We start from the raw sequence: 7,252 nt of genomic DNA, 5'->3' as shown, positions 1-7,252 counted from the left end.
CAACTGTAGGTGAAAAAAATGAAATATTTTTCATAGATGTTGTGTGTCTTTGGACATATAATGTTTTAAGTTTAATACCTATATTTTGTACATATATATATATATATAACTAGATAGTGTCTATATTCTGATATAGACATGTATTCTGTGTACTTACAAAAGAGTTTATATTTGAAAATCAGGCATCTATCCAATACCAACTTAGAAAATTCAACACTATATTTGTCATCTTCTATAAATTTGAATGTGCAATTATGGCTATATCGGAGTGAGTGTGCATTGTGTGTGGGTCTGTCTTGAAAAACAGGCCTTTTGTGTCACTCTCTGATGGTGGTGATGGAGGGAGAACAATACCTTTATCTCACTATAATTTCTAAAGGCATTTAAAGGGTTCATTGTTTCAAATCAAAGAGCTATTCATAAGTTCCAATAAAATGCAATCCATCACAATTTTACATGAGCAGAAGCTTTCAGCTTGTGCATATTTTGTCAGGAAGGCAATTTAAAGCTTATAAACACAAATCACTTCTTTGGTTTTTAACCACAAAACATTTACGCAGTACTGACATACCACCTACAATATCTCAGTACAAAGCCAAGCAGTAGAGCAGGCAGGACCAGGAAGCAAGGACCTGGAGACAGCATTTTGTGTTAGAGTAGAACAGATGCTGGGGCATCAATTCAGGAGTTCTCAAAAGATTGAGAGAGAAAAGGCTGTTCCCCTACGCTTATATCTCATATCAGAGTGTATATGACATAATAATTAAAATACTTGCTTGGATGACGAAGCAGGTTTCTATATCCAGGAAGAAGGATTCTGGAATAATTTATTTGCTCTTTTTTTTCTCCATATATTTGATGATTATGCTTGTGAACTAATATGTACATTGACCAAATGCACAATGGCTGTGGTACCATAGCATCTCTGATCAGTGACTGATTTGGCTCAGTCTGTTAAAAAACCTATGATGCATAAGGGTGAATCACTCTTAGAAAAAAAATGTGAAGAAATATTATGCATTCTATTTCACTGGAGGAGAATTGAAGCTCACAGATGCTCTACTGCTTCCCAAGCCTACAATCATTTAAGTGGCTTACTCAAAGAGCTGGAATCAAACAGTTCTGTCCTAGTCTGTCTTAATGTGCAAACTTTACTCTATTTTTATTTAGTATTTCCTATTCTGGGAATCTTGAAAGTACAGTGCAGTGCAGAAAGTACAGTGCAGATCTTCCTAGGGAACCAGTATTCATAGACTCATGAATCATAAGGTAATTTTTGTTGGATGGGAGATCTGTAGGTCATCTTGTTCAATCATCTGTCTAAATCAAGACTTATTCAGAAGTTAGACCAGATCAAATAGGGCATAGTCCAGTCAAATTCTGAAAGCTTTGGTGGAAGTCCACAGCCTTTCTTGACAGCCTGTTCACCATTCTCGTTGTGAAGACTCTTTCCCTTAAGTCCCCTTGCAAGGTCTCATGATGCAACTTTTCATCCTGAATCTTGGAGAAGAGACTACCTATGTTTGTCCACCCGTTATGTACTTAAAGACAGAAAATTAATCACCTTTTAGTCTTCTTTTCGGAGGTTTAAATAAGTACATTCCTTCAGGGTGTTGTGTGCTCCACCTCCTGTCTATCCCAGCAGCCTTCTCTGGCTTTGCTCCAATTTGTCAGTACCTGTCTTACAGAGGGGAGCCCGACACTGTGGCACTACAGATAGAAGTGGGAATAAACATTTCCCATGACCTGCTGACCATGCTCTTGCAGCCCAGTATGGACTTTACCTTTGGCTGTGCACAATTGGCTCCTTAACTTGCTGTGCACCAGAATCCTGGTGTCCTTCTCTGCAGAGCTGTTTTCCAGACAGCTGGACTCCAACTCACACAATGCAAAAACAGCACTTCCCCCTAAAAAACCATACAATTATTTGTATTTTAGGAGAAAGAAGCTCTTCAATGCCACCACAACACGGGAATGCAGTGTGACAATTGCTAAATATCCTGTGATTCCCACTAAGATTTAAGGAGGATTTCAGGCCCCAAACCTTTAGCTCTTAAAAAGAAATCAAGTGATTTATAGTAAAAAAAAAAAAAAATCACTTTGTAAAATAAAAGTGGAGAACTTGCTACTCATTGTAATGCACACTAATATATTGTTTAGCAGCATCATTGTTTCATTCCAAATAATCACAGGTCAGCAAATGAGAAATTTACTGTTATCTATCAATTGATTCTGTTACAATGTCCCTGAGATTTATAACTCCCACACTGGATCTTTATCCCTTTCTTAATGTTAAACTTTTATCCTCTCTCCCCCTTTTTGTTCTTTGATTTTAAATTTTAATTTTGTTTTATTTTATTTACTTTCAGCATTTCAAAAGTTTGCATATTTATTTTGGAACTGTTAGTGGCTACTGAGTTGTTTGCACGATAGAATCATGGTCCAACATGAATATTTTGTGTTATAAAGCATATTAAGGAGCCAAACAAAAATCAACAGGAATGATTATTCTGAAATCTTTTTCTCATTTGATGCAAGCAGGTTGTTTCAAAAATTCATGTCTTCTTTTCTGTGCACAAAGTGCCTACAAAAATGATGGTGGCAGTATGATTGTTTTTAAAGTACATATAACTCTAACCTTTCTTAATCTAATTTAAATTTTAAAATGTTTTCTGTTTCAATTCAATTTATTCTGCTCCTGCCATGGATAAGTGGGAGAACAATATTTAAAATAATAGTAATTCTTTCCTCTTTCAGACAGCCAAGCATAGAAGAGAGTAGTTCAGAGTAGGTTGGGAGAAGAAAGAAAACAGGCCTGGATTCACTTTGGTTAAAGTAGTGTCACATACAGAATCAGTATATTCAGAGTAGAACTTTTGGAACAAGCACACATGGCCTGATAAATACAGGAAAGAAAAGTAGTGACAGAAAATCAAGCTACCTCTAAATTGCAGAACATAGATACAGAGGAAGGAGATGAAGAGACAGAGCCACTACTGCTGGAACAGAGACTTGTTGCCATGGGAGCAAGGATAAGGAAAGCTGGTAACCTGGAGGCAGTGACTGGGGACAGGAACAAAAAGGAGAAGGATAAGAACTTGGAACACTGCACATATAGGGAACAGACTCATGCACACATCCCCCTGTATTTCAGGAAGCCCAAGCTGCCTTATTTCCAACCCTCATAATCACATGCATGATGGGGCCAAGGCCAGAAAGGCAAAATTTTGCAAGGAGAATATTAAGTACCTGTTACAGAAGTAGTTTGGGGTTTTTTCTGACTAGTCTGGTAGTTTTCTCTTCCCTTTGAGCTCATTTTAAAATACTCATGATATTGACATACAAGGTGAATATCCATGCTCAGAGTCTCATATCTTCTGGATCACTAAGAAAAAGACAAAGACATTTATCCATGGAAACAAAAGATTCACAGTTTCTTCGCGTAGCAAGTAATACATTTTCTCATAGGAGTGCCATGCCAATACTGTGAGGGTTTGGCTTACACAGAAAGATAATTTTTTAAAAAACTCTCTAAATATTTCTACTTATATTTTTCAGTAAAATATAGCACAAAAATTCAAGCAATATTCTAATGTCATGGAACATTACCATGCTCCAACAAGGATAAAATTGCTATAGAATTTGACTACAGTATTTTTAGTTTTGAAGTAAATTACTTTAAATTAGGTTGTCATTACCTGTCTAAAAATCATGTGTTTCAATTTCCATTTTCCCAAACAGCAGGCATTTTATATGGAAAAGGTCAGCAAAGAAACTTTTCTCCTTTGCCTTTTCTGGCACAGAGGGTAAAAATGGTTAATTTTTTTTTTTTTTTTGATGCTTACATATCAAACTTTAAACCCCCTGCACCATGGTTTACCTGCATGATTTTATTCTCTTTCCTCTCAAGTCTGCCTTGTACTCATGCTCTTTTATTCTACAGCATGAACTGTTGTTCAAACTCTGTGGCCAAACCCCTCACTTTGTAACCTTTTTTTGAAAGTGTATAGTAATAAAAACAAGCAGAAGTTGTCAGTGCAGCAAAAAAATAAAACTGCCTGTTATAAGCAAAGTACATCTTTAATGATGTTTAAAAAGGAGCTAAACATCTCTATGGGAATTCTTAAAACACTTATCTCTTAGGCCCTTATTTAGTTTTGCAAGTCTTTGTTGTTTAACAAGCTGGAGAAATGGGTCATCTAATGTTATATTAATCAGTAAATTAATATTTTAATTTGATTTTCTTTATAGTTGAGATGCTTGCGGCATCTCCAGTGTTTTCTCTCTCTGTACACTGATGTTAAGCAGTATCATTATCATACTGTACCTTGGGGTTGTGAGATAACAGGGTCCAGTGATAGCTCTATTCTTAGGAGAGTGGGAGGTTTATGATGACACTTATACATTTTAAATGGCACATGGAGGCTCTCGTGCAATGAAATGTCTTACAGCTGAGTCATAGGCTTTTCTACATTGGGCTTTTCAGTTCATATACTTGAAATCACACACTTTCATGTCTGAGCAGATGACACATTTTGCCAATTTTTTGATAAGATCCTTACAGTGTGCTGGAGTAAAAATCTCAATGATTCGGTTTTTCGTAACTAGTCCTATTTTGAAAATTTTTGATAAGGTGCAAGAGATATGACTATATGATGAAAAGGAGAGAAAATGAAAATTAATTCTTTTTATTTAAATGTTAAGTTCCAGTTAAATCTATTTTTTTCAAATATTCAGTCAGTCAAATACAGAAGACTTGTTGACACAAGAAGAGGCACAAACTTTTATTTAACATTATCAGCTCTAATTACCCTTCTGAAATGTGCTTGGAAATTCAGAATTTTGTTTAGATCAGGCAAGACAGTCCCTGTCCCTTGTGCATCTTTACAAGAGGTGACAAAGAAAGCTTTCTCCTTTTTGCTCTCTTATGCATGACCTTTAAACAGGTCAAAATAGTGCTAAGATGGAAATGGTTCACAGGTTACTGTTAGATGAGCACAAAGGAAGAAACAGTCTTTGTTCCTTTTACCTCCTTAGTCACAATCTGACCTTCTCACCTTCTCCTTTCCCTCCAGACTCTATAATTGAGGATATTTACTACATCAAAGATCCCATGCCTAGTTCAGGTCCCCTCCCTCTGTTACAAATACACAAATCACACATCCTAGTGCACGCTCGCTCTGGTCCAATGGTAAGTTACATGTCTGAGTGAAAATATATGCTTGATGATACCCTCACATACCAAGGTCAAAGCAAATCACATTCACACATTCCATATCACACTTGGTTTGCTGGCCATACCTCAGCAGATGCACCATAACCATATATGACTGTAAACCAGCCAATACTTTATTGTTTCTTGGGCTTCACTGGCTTTGTAACATAGTCATTCACAAAAACGCATCCAAATGCAGGTTCCACTTATGCTTACAATTGGGAAAGTGCAAAATTGGCTCAGGAGGAATGTAGGCATGGTGCCATCTTCCTTCTCTCCCTCTCTTTTTTTTCCTTTTTCTTTTTTTCTTTTATTTTTCAAATAATTTATTAATGTGAAATGACATTTTAAACATTGCATGGATTCTGGGTTTGGGGACTGAGTCATGTCTGGCAACCCTTACTTTCAGTCAGAAGCTTTTTTTTTTCCTGTCTCAGAATAGTGGCAACAGCTTTTCAAAAGATAAATCTGCCTGGATTGAGTCAGCCTCGAGGCCAGAAATGTTGTGTGGGCCGTTGGCTGGATGACTGCACCAGAATGTTTTGAAGTTAAAATAAATGGAAGAATCTAAATGAATGTGCTTATTATTTTAGCATAATAATAGAGTTAATAGATAATCTTACATTATGAGATCCATGAAAATTTTTGTGATGGATCATTGACAACTTGCAGGAATATTCACATTGCTTTTGATTGGTACTAGTTTTCCTTGAGGAAAGTACTCACTCATTTTTTACAAAAGCCTATAAATAGAATAACAAATGCCTGAATTAGTTTTGAATTACAATGAAGTTCTGAGTCTTATTCAATGTCAAAATCCTTTTGCATTCAAGAGTAGGCTTACATCAGTTTTAATACGCAGGACTTTTCTAAAAGTATGAAACTTTAGAGGTGTTTGGCTTCATTGTGAACATTTCACACATCTCTAGCTATCATGTTATTAAAGTCAGCAATTGCCAGTGTCAACAGAATGAGTTTATTACACATCACTGAATGTTCAGGGACAGGTTTGACACCCTGTATGATTTTGAAGTCTCATTTTTTGGAGCCTTCACATAAAACACATAACATCTGTCTTCGAAAAGAGTTTCTTCAGCTCCAGAAGCAGGAAGGCAATGGACTACATAAGCAGGAGCATCAGAGGTGTCTTAAAAAGGTGGGTGCTCCAGAAGTGAGCATGCACTGAAAAAAGAGACAGTCTGCTTAAATTAAATCAAGTAACCTAAGGGACCCGGCTACTCTCCCATTTTTACAACACATGCAAAAAACAATTTAGGAAGAAGTTTCTTCCTTTAGCAACTTAAAAAATAGATTGAAATTCCAATTCTTTTGTCCCAAAAGCACAGCAATATTTTCTCTCTCTATTGATTATCAGTCCACTTCGGTTGAACACAGTCCTGACTAAGATCAAAATTACTTTGAAAAGATGACTTTAAACCTGATAAAGTACCAGCACCACTGCACTATGCTATCAGATGGGTATTTTTGGAAAATGAAAGTAAATCAATATTAATAATATAAACCAGAAATTGATTGATTTTGCCATTAAAATATGTAATGGTGAAAGAGCCCATATCTAATTATTTCTGTTAAAGTCTGTAAGTAACGTATTAATTAAACTGGATACATGAAAATATCTGAAGACATTTGTAAGACTTACTTGGGTCAACCAATTTTTAAAAGCAAAAGTTCTGCCATTAATAAACTGCAGAAAGATCAGAGCTGTTAAGCAATGAGGATGAAAGTCACATGAAAGGATGACTATGAGAAATTTGAAAAAAAAAAGAATTTGCAGTCTCCATCACTCTCTGTCTCTTACAGTCTAATAAGTTAACTTGTACTGACTGGTAAGAGAGGCAATAAAAACTGATAATTCTTTAAATGACACTAATTCCAGGATGTATGCAAAGCCTTACCAATGCCTTAGCATCTATCAAGGACATATTAAATAACTCAAGATAGTGGATTAATATTGTGTAACCATCTTCAGAAATACTAAACCATCCATTCCAACATCCTTACTAGCATTGATCATGA

At 35.9% G+C, this 7,252-nt stretch overlaps 1 long non-coding RNA gene across 1 annotated transcript; it reads right to left on the bottom strand.

Annotated features, from left to right (window-relative positions):
- Positions 1 to 1,615: 1,615 nt before the first annotated feature.
- LOC128819848 (uncharacterized) lies at positions 1,616 to 2,995 on the bottom strand. Its single transcript, XR_008440767.1, has 3 exons — positions 2,942 to 2,995; positions 1,785 to 1,907; positions 1,616 to 1,677 (listed from the first exon to the last, which is right to left on the bottom strand). It is a non-coding gene; the product is annotated as an uncharacterized LOC128819848 (long non-coding RNA).
- Between the last annotated feature and the right edge of the window lie 4,257 nt (positions 2,996 to 7,252).

Source organism: Vidua macroura, chromosome 1 (assembly GCF_024509145.1).
Source record: "Vidua macroura isolate BioBank_ID:100142 chromosome 1, ASM2450914v1, whole genome shotgun sequence".
NCBI lineage: Eukaryota > Metazoa > Chordata > Aves > Passeriformes > Viduidae > Vidua > Vidua macroura.
The sequence above is the reverse complement of the archived record's forward strand: the minus strand, read 5'-3'. Positions and strand labels throughout refer to the sequence as shown.